Source organism: Coturnix japonica, chromosome 4 (assembly GCF_001577835.2).
Source record: "Coturnix japonica isolate 7356 chromosome 4, Coturnix japonica 2.1, whole genome shotgun sequence".
Lineage (NCBI taxonomy): Eukaryota > Metazoa > Chordata > Aves > Galliformes > Phasianidae > Coturnix > Coturnix japonica.
In genome coordinates this window covers 73376792-73390450 of record NC_029519.1, presented here as the reverse complement: position 1 = coordinate 73390450, position 13659 = coordinate 73376792, and positions in this window count along the sequence as shown.

Below are 13659 nucleotides of genomic sequence, written 5' to 3'. Positions count from 1 at the left end.
ACATAGGTCAATAATATCCCCGGACAAATATAATCAGCACTGGTATCATTTCAGTGCTTTAAATGACTCATAAATCCACAGAAAATTTCCATCAGAGAAACATCAAATCATTGTCAGAAATCCATATTTGTCAAATATGGATAAAATATTCTTGAAGGCATCTAATTTTCCATACAGGATAATAGCCATTTTATCTGTGTGCGTGCTTGGAATGTTCAGATTTTCAGGTTAGAACTTACTGGAAAATAATTAATTTCCAGTGAAAATGGAAGGGTGAACAAAGCAGTTCCTTGATTTTTGGTTCTCTGTCCTCATTAAGAGGCCAAATAGGAATACCCATTAAAATTAAAGGAGTTTAGTAGAAGTAATTAGAAAATAGTAATTAGGTTCAAAGGCTTCTGAAGGGCAAATTCTCTCTATAACAGCAAACAAAATAAAACTGTATCCAGTAATTAAAAAAAAAAAAAAAAGTCTAAATTAAGTCCAGCACCTGTGAAAGATAGCAGTCAGCAGCCCAGACTGTAAATTTAATACTTTTTTTTATCCACATAAGCAAGTCTCAGTTCTTGAAGACTTGCTTCTTAGCTTTGCCATTACCTCACTGGGGATTTGTGCTCACGGGTGTGTTTGTGTAGCAGTGGAAATTTTTTTTTTAACAAGTATGAAAATAAAGGCTGCATGTTTTTCAGTTTTGAAAATATTTTCCTTGGCAATGAAAGTGATAAACTCAGTGGCTAAAAACGGGTATATTTCTAGGGTAAATTTTTTGGTTTATACCTGAAATAGGATACCACACTCACTGACAACAAATCTCTCAGCTGGCAAAATTAGTACAGCGCAATGGACTCTACCAATTAAACACGATAATGCTGACATTAGCCTCAATTTTTTAAGGTATTTAATGATACAGATGATTTGTTGTTCCTATTGTTGATTTGATGGCATGGAATAGTTGATCATATCTTTGTAAACTTCATGGTGTTACTGGCATAAATACCATAGCCACTGAACAAAACAGTCGTTTTTTTTAGCCTTTAGAGTGTTTGCCTGAATTTTCATCAGCACCAAACCACAATGCCCAAAGCTGAAATGCCAGTGCAGGCCAATCAACCATGCCAATTGGAGGTGTAATGGAAGTTTACAATACTAGCAATTGAGACATGGCAAGACTAAGTGTACAGTGATTACCTCACTGTTTTGCTGGTGTCCTTCCTCTTCCAAACTAAATCTTTTCTTCTGATAAGAATCTATTTATTTTTTTTTCTTTTTTTGTAACTGCTAAGTCCACATACATTTGTCTGGGGTCTTGGGATAAGTACTAAGCTATTTAGTAGAGGTGTTCATATTTTTATGCTAAAGTCATACTACTAAACCACAGAGACTCCAATCCACTTATTTCTCAGTCTTATTGGTCTTTCGGTGACATGCTTATCTCATTGTCTATTAGCTCTTCTCCAAAATTAACAGCGTTTGATTGTTACAGAGAGCAATCTCTTCTGATTATTCTTTTTGAAATTAGTCATTTATTGAGCAAGTTTTAAACTGTGTTCTGGATTCTGTATTCTCAAACAAAATAAGCAAAAGAATGTTTTGCTAGCAGCATCCAAAGGAGTTTAGGTAGTAGAAAATTTTTGAGTTCATCATGATGTAGGAATTATGTATGACAAGAAGAACATCTAGTCAAGAGAATGCAATGGTCAAACCCATAAGTATCTATGGATTTCAGACTGTCTTAGTCAGCTCATAACCAAGAGTTTGGAGGACTGCATCTTTCATGTCTGGTGTCTAATATTCAATCTACTTATTATATCTAACACACTCTCTGGTACTTTGAAGTATTTTCACTGAGAATGACAGTTGGAAAAGAGGTGTGTTCCAGCAGAAATATGTAAGAAAAACTATTGGATGAGCTGGTGTCATGTTTGACTTGCTATTTAATCTGATTATTCTTTATAAATCCTGTAAAAATCTGGATCTGTATTTTTCAGTCAAAATTAGTTTCCTAAATTCTGTTGAAGTAAAACTGTGTGAATAAAATAATTCTGCTTATAAGATCTGTGGATAATAAATTTCATAAAAGAACAGTAAGAGGCAATGGATGTTAGCTTCCTTTTCTAAATTATGGGCTTACATCTTGTCTGAGATGTCAGTGATAGCTGTTTAACCTACACTCCTTTCAATCTTATTTGTTAGTAGATGGATGCCCTTACCAGAATCATCCATTTCTCTAAGTAATTTCTGCTTCAATCTGAAGACTAAACTGTTCTCTCTTAAACTGAGAAAGTCTGTTAGCATTATTATTGCCACTGTAGTTCACACTGTGCTTTTGTTGATAAAGAAATCATGCCTGTATTTTCTGCTGTTATATCTGGTAATATTCACAAGCACTAATCTTGTCTGAGCACAGCAAAATCACAAGGATAATACAATGAATATGCTAAATCTTCCAAAATGATTTTGTATTGCTTAGCTTTAGTAGACCAAAACCCACTCAGTCACTCCAGGACACAGGATTCCTTACTAAGCATGTACCCAGTGTTTTCGTATAGCCAATATTCAAAATCTCAAGTCTTCATTCAAATCCTACTTAGGCTTACAATTTTTAGCACTGGTCATATGCACATCAGCTCTGATAGTGCCAAAGGAGCATCTGTATCTTTATAAATTGACAGAAAACAGGTTTCCTCTACCTGTCACTCCAGTGATGTAAGCATGGTTTATCTCTGCAGAACACAACCCAATGCTTTCTGCAGATAATGCCCTGATACCTAGTGGTTGAAGGACCAGACATGAAAGACTTTGAATCATCATCTCCTTTGGTTTATATCACTATGCTCCATGACTTTTACAGTTGGATATTTTTTAATCTCTTCATATTTGACACTGTTTTATTTTATCAAAATAAATCTTGGAAGCATGTAAGTGTATGGGATCACAATGATCTCTTAAGGATACAGTGCAAATCTCTTGCACAGAGGCAGGAATAGGTATAATCAGGTTATCAAATAGCTGAAGATATTTACCTAATCTGTTTATAAAAGCTGTAAAGAAAGAAATCCTCATAACACAACAGATCCTAGAGCTTCATCACTCTATTATTATGAAAATGCACAACATGCATCTTATTTTTCTTCCTCTTGCAATTAAGAAGAGCTGTCTTTACAAGACACGTTTACACTGTAAGGACTGTTATATCTACACTCACTCTGTTCTAGACTAAACAAACATAGTTCCTTCAACCCTTCTTCAAAGTTCATATTTTCTAAAGTTTGTATTGATGTTTTTGTTCCTCTTTGTGCTCAGATTTGTCAACATCCTTCTTATAGTGTATTGTGCCAAAACCGGGCAGGATTCTTTATCCAAGTTCTTGAAGGACAGAGAATAATTTTCTTTGTTGTCCGTGACACTTCTAGTGATTGGAGTTTGCATTTTTTGTGCTATTACCCTTAATAGTGCACTTAATCTCTTCCAGTTTGCCATCTTCAGATATTTATAGACACTTAGATTTCTTCAAATAATTTAAGAAGCCCTTTTCTTTTTTCTATCCATATTTCTATTTGATATATTTTTTTCTATTTTGCTACTGTGAAGTAATTTTGCAATTTTAGTATATCACTTGTTCAATTAATGGAAATTTTGAGACCACATTCCATATACTCATAGAGGAGAATGTGTGATGTGACACTGTTACGCCTAGTTTGGCATTTATAATGTAACTTTCATCCACTGTTCCATTAGATAAAACAGTTAGACTAAGTAAACTGGGGGAAAGAAGACGAGTGGGGATCTGATTAATGTTGATAAATATCTGAAGGGAGGAGGGAGGGAAGTAGATGAACCAGGTTCTTTTCAGTGGTGTGTAGTGATAAGGAGTAATGGCCTGAAACTTGTACAGTGGGAGTTCTGTACAAACATGCGGAAAAACTTCTTTATGGTAAGAGTGACAGACCACTGGAACAGGCTGCCCAGGGAGGTGGTGGAGTGTCCTTCTATGGAGATACTCAAGACCAGTCTGGACACCTACCTGTGTGACCCATTGTAGGGTACCTGCTTTAGCAGGGGAGTTGGACTCAATGATTTCCAGAGGTCCCTTTCAACCTCTGCAATTCTGTGATTCTGTGAAACAGAAAACACATCTTTTTTTTTCTTTCTTCTTCTTTCTTTCTTTTTTTTCTTTTTCTTTTTTTTTTTTTTTTTTTTTTTTTAATAAATAAATCTCACTTCTGAAGTCCTTGGGGTCCAAAGGAAGGGTGGCTACCTAAATTTCTACTACAAATTTCACAAGCTGCAAGAAATTAATTTAGAAATTGCAAAGTTGTTGTCAAATCCAAACTGTTTAGACTTTGTAGTTTTGTAGTGAGATACTTACAGTAATAGTTTGCCTAAGTTCAGGTTTCTGGGACTGAATCGGATTTGGAAATTCTCTGGAAAAGGGTGTGTGAAACAAATCTGTAACAAGATATTTTATTTTAATAAGTTCAATTGCTTAGAACTTAAAAATAAGTACATTCACTTATTTCTAAGTGATGATATAAGTATCTGTAATAGTGAAACATTTTATTTGCATAGTGAGTTTTTCCAGGAAATTTTATTAGTTTGTTTTTATTCATAAAAGATGAAGTTTGGGAATGAACATGATTTTAATGTGAAGTTCAGACTAAATGAAATGTGATATTTGACACCACCCAGTAAAGAAGAGCCATATCCTCTTAAAGGGTTGAGAATTTGAAAGAAAGAAAAATAGCTTCAGGTTATTTGCAGATGTTTTCTATAATTGCTTGAACTTTATCAATCACGTTCCTTGCCATTTATTCAAAAATAATGCCTGAGGATACAGATGATGGGCTACAACAACTAAGAATACTAGTAAAAACTCAAACATTGGCCAAGATTTATTCCATATCTGAGAAACTTAGCTGACTGAATGTGTGGACCTTGGCAGTTCACAGGATGTAACTCTGGTATTTCATTTTTGAGATAGAACAGTTATTTAGATTTTCATATATATTTTCCCTCAGTAATCCAGTCCTCCTTCTACTACTGAAAATAAAATCTGCACTCACTTAAGCAAAATTAAAATAGTGCTAAAAATCTTACTGTGAATTATATGTTTGTAGGGAAAAAAAAAAAAAAGATTAAAAAAAGGGGGAAAAACGGTAAGCGAATATAAGTATCTAAGGTCTTGAAAACAAGTTGTCCCAAATCTTGGTTCTTCCATCTTCTTATGGTTTCTTTTTATACACGTATTTTTTACCCAAGTCTGTATTGGTGAATGTAGCTAGTAGACACTTGAGTTGGCCTACTCCAGTTAACAATTTGAGCGACTTCCCTGCAGATAGATAGTGGTGTGAATGGCTTTATTCTTTTCTTGGTCTTACCTAAATAATAAAAAAAATGAGAAAATTTTTTACTTTTTTTTTTTTTTTTTAAAGATGAGATGAATATATAAAAAATATTTTGCCCTCCAGTGCTTGTCTAGTTCAAAATTTTAAACATTTTTTAGACTGAAGGGAACTGTTTTTTTTTAATTAATCCTAGACCTCTATGCTTGATTGAGAGAAAGAGAGAGAGAGGAAGGATCTCCAAGTGTCCTGAGATTGTTTTCCTTTTATTTGAGTTCTCCAAACTACTTTGACCACAATGGAAAAACACTGCTGAATATCCCACACACATTGTCACTTTAATAAAATACCAGACTAGACACATACTCTGCTTGATGCTTATAAGACAACTGAGTGACTCAGAGAATATATGTACTGGCTTAATCTGAAACATTATATTAAGCTGCTTTAGCTAAAATTACAAAAGCAAACATGAAAATATGCCTTGATTGCACTTTTGAGAGAAGAAAATTATTCACAGTTTCCCTCCTATCCCAATTCAGGGGAACTGGAGGCTCGATTTTACAATTCCCTTCTTACAAATATTCAAAATTAAATACAGGATAACTTTATGATCTCATTAATACCATATCAGTTATTGACAAACTGAGCAAAGTTTCCGCACGATGTAACTAAAGAAGCAGAGAAGAATCAAAGCAGATTTTTTTTTTAAATAAAAATATAGTCATATCAGCCATGTATCAGTTTAACGAAAATGGGAACAAAGCAGACAGTATCATGGCTTACAGTACATGGTATATATAGATATGACATTGAAGGGCTACAAACTTTTTCAGTGGATAAGACTAAAAAGTTCTGTAAGATCTCGAACAAGTAGGAAAGAGAGAGAATGATTTTAGAGCATGCACTTGTAGCCTTCTTTCAGAACTAGACCTTTCTAACAGGTCTTATAAACCAAATGCTGCAAAATGTGTTCTGCCATAGCCCTATTTCTAATAGAGCTATTTAATACTCTGCACAGCAGTGAAGAGGATAGAAGGGTCATGGAGAGAACAACCAAGGAGGAGGATTTGCAGCAATATGCCAAAACTTGGACATACTGTGTAGTCGTGCATGGCTCAATGCAGACATGATGTGGAGAAGTCTGTCTGCTTTGGCAGTACCCATACAAACTATTGCTCCAGACTCACATGGGAAAAGAGCCACACAGCAGAGCTGTTCTATGAGATGGGAGAAAGATCTGATGTCTCAGTCCACATCTAGTTAATATTTCCATGAGTCCATTCAACTTGGATCCTTATTCACGACCTCAGCATTTCGCTCTAATCTCTTGTGGCAAGAGAATGTCATGTTAGATATGGCCCTTGAGCCAAATCTCAAATTGTTAACTTAACCCAGGACTGGAGCTTTATTTGAATGGAGCTTAGCTGATTTATGTGAACTGAGAAAGTGACCCATTGTCCGAATCAAAATTCTATGTCTCAGCAGCTGAGTGAAATAAAACCTTAAATTGTGAGTGCGGAGGTCCAAAGACAGCAATCTAAATATTTCTAAATGCTCAATCTAAGTTTATATTAGAATTAACTTGTTGTAAACCATATCCAGTACATTTTTAAACAGGGGCAAATAATGGATTATCAACATTTATTTAAAAAAATAGAAGAAAGTTCAGAAAACATGAACAAATACATTTGGGTAGTCCAGGTACAGCTTTAAAAGTAAAGTTCAGTAGTACTAAATAAGCAGTTTAAAAAATTGATGATATTTGCATGTTATAAAGACTAAGACCATGGAGAGGTATATTAAATGCACTGCTTTACATTTCACCTCTTGCCGACTCAAAAAGATGCATTTAGGGCTAAATTCTGAGGTTTCTAAGATGTAATTGTAGGAAACTGGATAAAATGCATCTCAAAAGTAGCATATTTAAATGTAGCTCCCTTCCCACTCAATCCTGGGATCTTCTACTTCAAAATTAATATCAGTTGGAATATAAGGGGAATGCTAGGTAACACTAACGTACTCAAATAAGTAAATATTTATGATATATCTATGGTCTATATATGCAATTATGAAGCAACATTAAGTACTTAGAAAATCTCCAAAATAACATAGCTTTTGCATGTTTACTATTGTTTAATGTTATTTGCACATTGTTTACTGCCAAGATACAGTTTTTGGCATCACAGTAAAATATTTTCCTCTGAAATTCTTCCGTATTTTGGGTAGAGGTTAAGCATTATTCCTCTCTCAAAGTGAGTCACTTATGTATGGCAAGGCTCCCAGCTATATTCCCTTTACCCTTGAAACAGCTTGAAACATACACATGGCAGATCCTACTGAATTACTAAAGATGCAAATAGCTCCAGATTTCTTCTAAAATTTTGGTAGCACGTCAGAACTTCTTTATTATACAAGTCATAATTCCAATAAAAGCTTATAACAGGGATACTTTTAGATGGGAGAAAGACCATCCCTAAAGAAACCCCACTTTGCTGGTAGATCCCTGCTTCTCATTGCCAAAGCTTTGTAGAGAACAGGTAACCAGACTTCACTTGGTTTAAAATAAACATTGACCAATTAGTGCACTTTTTTCCAGGCTAATTCTTAGTAATAGAAGTCATTTGTTTCCAGCTTTAACTGGTATGTGGCAGACACCCAGGATTCAGCAAGGGTGATGAAAAGTCTGTCAGACCTAAAACCAAGTAAAAATGGTTTCTAAAAAAAAAGTAAAGCAACAGAGAGAATGTAATTGGTAAAAGGTGTAACAAGGACAGCTTTTCTCTACTTTAATAAGAAATTGTGATTCAGTGACCCAGAAAATCCCAGATGTGAACTTATATCAACTAGCAATAAAAGAAACAGAATCACTTTGTTAGATTATCTCAAACGATTCCACGTATCTAACAAAGAAGAAAAAATATGTTGGAAAGAAAATAATTAATTAAAATGTATTAGGAAAAAATCTTAGGCTAAGATACTTGCTGACACACACCTCAGTTTTCTTGAAACTTCTTGTAATTATGAGTCTTTCAAGATCTTAACAAACCTATAGCTGTCAACAAGTAAGATAATGTCAGAACCTTAGAAAAGAGTTTATGATCTGAGATACTTCAATATTGTTAACATCTTATCAATGTGGTTATCATTACTTCACGAATAACATTTACTCAGTTGTATGTTTGTGTAGAGACTATTGTTATCTCTGGCATGCAGAAAAACAGAAAAATAAAGATATTTTTAATACAGTGTATAATTAGCAAACCTGTAGCAGAGCACAAAAGAAGATCATTTTTCAGATGCCTTAGTAGGCGTTGTACACATTTTTTCTTGAGTTTGATCCATCAGTATGAAAGTGTACACATTTGAACTGCCTTTATGCCACGTAAATCTTAACCAATATGAGACATGACCTTGGGATTCAAGAAAATTGCAGCATGTATCACATTTAATCTACCAGAAAAATAAATGCAGAACTATGCCTTGAGTTATAAATGCAAGAAATAATAGTTTCTATTGTTCAATAGACAGTGGGGATATATTTATTTTTCCATCCTAATTCTTTATATGTTAGTTCATTCTGCCTGGTTAGTACTAAAACATGAGCTTTGAAAACATGAACAAAAAATTGTAGAATCACATTTTACAGTGATGCTCCATTCTTCAGATATGAATTGTGAATGAAATTACCACTGTAAACAGCAGGTTGTTCAAGGCTGAGGATGTTCTTTAAAAGGAGACTACAAATAATTAGAATTTACTTCAGAATGCGAAGCAAATATGGATAATTTGCTTCACTGACACTGAAAAACAGCAGTTAGATAAACTTCAGATAAACTTTAGAAAACATTCAGAAATAAAAGATATTTTACTTCTAAAGAAAGAGAAATGCTCCATTTATCACATTTTTATTCCAACTTCCAAAAAAAATGAAATATTTTCCTTGCAATCATGAATTTCCCCTTCTGTTGACTTGGCAAAGAAAGAATTGTTTGAGCAGATTTTGTACATCTGCCTCATCAGAAAAAGCACCTGCTGAAAATTTTCAAGGGTTTCCCAGCACATAGCCATCTTAAAAAAGAAAGCCGCTAAATAACATAGAAGTTTAATGTTAAGTCAGATTAATCTTATTTAGTTTGCATTTTCATTTGAAGATACAATCCATGTATTATGTCATTGCACTACAAGAGAAACTTAACCTGCCTTTTCAGTGCCAAAGTGCTAGATAGAGAAAAATCTCCTGGGAAATTCAGTGTTATCTTTCCTCACTTCATTATCTGAAATAGCAAAATGAAAGCAGAAATATTCAGGGGCACATCTGCTTTGAACATCAGCTGAGAGTAACAACAGGGAAAAATATATAGTAAAACTTGATAACTTCTAATATTTTTTGTATGTTTTCAAGAAAAGTGGTATGTCTGGCTTCATATATTAATTATGTTGAGTATCACTGCCTAGAGCACTATAACACCAGGCTCCTACAAAACAGTTCCTATGACTTTTGTCTTGGTACATGTCAGAAGTTTACCATTTCCAGGTAACACCAACGTTTGCAGTGTCTGCCTGCCTCTGGCATCCTTTTCTACATTTTTTCTCCATCAGAGTATTCTGTATTTGCACTCCAGATGATAACTTTATCTAGGTTGGATGTAGATAAGAACTTTAAGTATTTTAGAGTTGCTTAATATGATTACTTGCTCCTTCCAAGTGCCCCATTGCTTTCATGGAGCATACTTCTCTCATTGAAGAACAAGCTGATGCTTGTCTGGGGAAGGACAGTGTTTCTATCTTCCTAGTAAGGAGACTTTATACCATAAAAGGACTCAGGCATAATTTTAAAAGGGTTTGGTTTGATTTTAGTTTGATTTCCTTTGCTTGGAAAGTAAGAATGAAGCATGCGCAACGTGATGATTTGTATTTAAAGCCAGAGAGCGCCACCGTGTGGCTGCAGGCGTTTAGACAGGCAATGGTTTGTGTGTTCGTCCTGGAAATACTAGTCTTAAGAACGAATGGATTCGACCTCTCTAAAACCGGCGTGAACTTATCTAATGTGGCTAAAGTCGCTAATATAGGGGGATGAATAAAACGACGGAGCTCTTACTTAAGTAAAAAAGAAATAAACAGATGACTGAACACCCAATATCCAGCAATCCCACGTGCTTATTTCTAATCAAGAGGCTGTATTTTATGCAGTAGTGTTTAAACCAAGTCTTTCAGAGCACAGGTGATGTAGATCAACCTTCTTTTACACCCTGTTGAATCTCTTAGCCTAGAGAGAACAGTGTTGTTCTTCCTTTTTACACTCCCCCCGGTGGTGCACATGATTTGGCATACCATTTTATCTAACCAGGAGAGATGGACCCAGCCTTCTGATATTGATTCTCTGTATTTTTCTCTTCAACAATGGGAGCTTCTCCAGGCTGAGGAATGCATGGGGACATCAAGGAGATCTTTTTCCAGTAGTTAAATATTCCATACAATGGCAGTATTATCAAGGACAAATGAAAAACATTACAACTCCCTTCTCTCTAATCCTTCTTCCTAATTCCATTTTTAAAATGCAGGAAAGACACCAGGAAACATATGTCCTTCACGAATGAGAAAACACTAATGTATGGCTTGGCACCTGACAGGGTTTTAGGTATGCAACCTGCTCACCAATCCATGCCTTCCTGTAAGCAGGAGCTTGTTCTTTTCTCAATTCAGGCAGAAATAACCTATGTGTCAGAGCCTGCAGAGCTTTTAACAACACATCAAGATTTTTTGGCTCATTAAATGAGTATCAAACTTTCTTTTCTATTCCATGGCTATATAACTGGTGCTAAGTATAAGCCCACTGAATCTATATCTCCTGTGTCTTTTTTCATATGACATCCACATGTTCTGTTTCTTGCTGTCTTTTTAACAAACACACTGCAGAGGTGTGTTTTTTATACCACATTTAAGGAGGCATCCGGATACCATGCTGTTCCACCTTTTTTGCTCCATTAAACTTGAAGAATGTTCTGCCAGTCACCTAGCCAAAACTGATCATTTACAAAACAGCTATGAGAAAACAGAGCAGAAATCTGATTATTAGAGACATTCTCTAGACTTGCACCAGCAAACATGCCAGGTGAGATTCATCTGACCCACCTGTAGAATGTTTCATTGTAAGCTGCTGGCCATTCCCTGAAGCTAGGAGGCAGTATGGCCTTCTGCCACGTGTCCTCCCAAAAGGAAGGTGAATCCTACCACTCCCAATCAAAGGGAACAAAACTTAGTAGTAAAACTCATTAGCCCAGATTCAGTTATTCCCAGAATATTCAGGTATCACATTTCTTACTGCAGAATCATAAAATGATGTTCTGTTTTTGAGGGACAAAGGCATATTTGAAAATCAAACAGGTTTTGAAGCAACTTTTGGAAATCTAAATGCCATTTAGACATCAGGCAGAGATGCAGTTCTTTGAAGTTCTATACCTATTCCTTGCTTTAACCACATTAAGTAGGAAAAGTCATAATTTCTGTACCATCAAAGTAAGGAGAGCGTATTCAGATTTTCAAAAATCTGACTTTGAAATCTGACTACATTTTTCATGCTACATACCTGGCTTGAAGGCAGTGCCCATGAAATCATGTGCTATAAACTGCACAAGCTCTATTTAATTTTAAAGCGTGAATTAGTGACAAAGAACTGTATTGCCTATGGAATTCTGTGGAATCAAGTCAAGAATATGAAGTAGCATTGCTAGAAAGAATGTAGGCTTTATCAGGAAAGTAGAATTGTGGATTAGGAAACACAGCTTCCCTTCCCAGCATACAAAGAGACTGCCTGTGATAACAGTAATCAGAACCAGAGACGCTGCCAAGCACTAAGAAGCAAGTTAATTAACAGAGAAAAATATCCACAGTTTTCCCAGCTCTACAGACAAAATACAAGACTTCCGTTGAATTTTCAGACCCAGGTAAGGAAGAAAACATGAAATTCCCCATACTTTTTGGGACAGCATGACAGCAGTCTGAATCTAAGTTCCCAAGCTACCTGCACATTAAAACTTTCAACTTTAATGATTAGGTCAAGTCTGTATGTTCAGGAATACTGTGTGCAGAATTGCTTTCAGCAATATACACTCCTGCAACCAAGATGTTAAGGGTCATACTCACTTTTCAACTTAAAGCTTTTTCCTTTTTAAAATCAAAGTGCTGAGAAATATTTGACAAGTGCCACATATTTACAAACAATGGATTATCACATTCATAATTTTTAGCATCTAATACTCTGTGTGAAAGTGAAAACACAGGCAACATATAAGTTCAGCTGTCTGTTATATTACTAGTGCTTGATGCTCTCAGGAAGAAGATACTCTTGCCACGTCTCTAGAAATTACCCTAAGTGTCAATCTATCTTCTTGTAGTTAAGTATACTATACTTATTCAGTGAAATAAGTCAATAAACTGATAAAGAATTCACAAGATCAAGGGAGATGACAAATGCCAGAATGCATAAATGAGAAGAGTTCATTCAGCTGTGAATGATATTTTAGTAAATGAAAGACTCCTGGGCAAAGAACCAAGCTATTGAGAATATATAGCTACACAGACCAGAACATATAAGTTGTTTCAGTATGAACTTTTTCTTGCACCTTTCACTTTTCCCCATAAGTTTCCCCAGGTTTGACAGCATAATGGATATAGCCAGCAACTTCCAGCTGATTCCAGCACCTCTTCCAGAGAAAATTCTGTTCTTCATAAAGTCTCTTAAAACCACAGTAAACTGTTTCTGTATGAAGTTGTTCTACAGACAGGAGAGATGATTTCAAAGTTTCTCAAAATGCATAATTATATCAGACTTGTTTTCCTAGACATGCATATTCAATACATGCAATATAATCTACTATGTCATTTCTCATATAGCTTTGATATGAAAATGTTTTGAGGAACAAAGAATTCTAACTACTGTCCAAAATTAACAGTGTTGTATTTTTGCAATTAATGTGAAGGAGCGCATTTTTCTGGCAATAATGTAATGATATGTGATAAAAATTCTGTATTAAGTCATTGCAGACAATGCTGACAGCTCTGAAAAAAAAGGTAATTTAAAAATGTCTTTGAAAAGGGAAGGAGAGCCTACACACATCTGCTGTAATGAAGAGAATTACAACTTACATATATATTGCTAGAGACTTCATTTCTGGACACTAATTAGTATTTTCAGGAATTCTGGGATAATTAGATTCTGCAATAGATGAGTTTGTTGAGAAATGAGGGATGATGGCTGAGGTACTTGATCAAACCAATTCTACATCATCAAGTAAACTAGATAAGATCTTTCAGA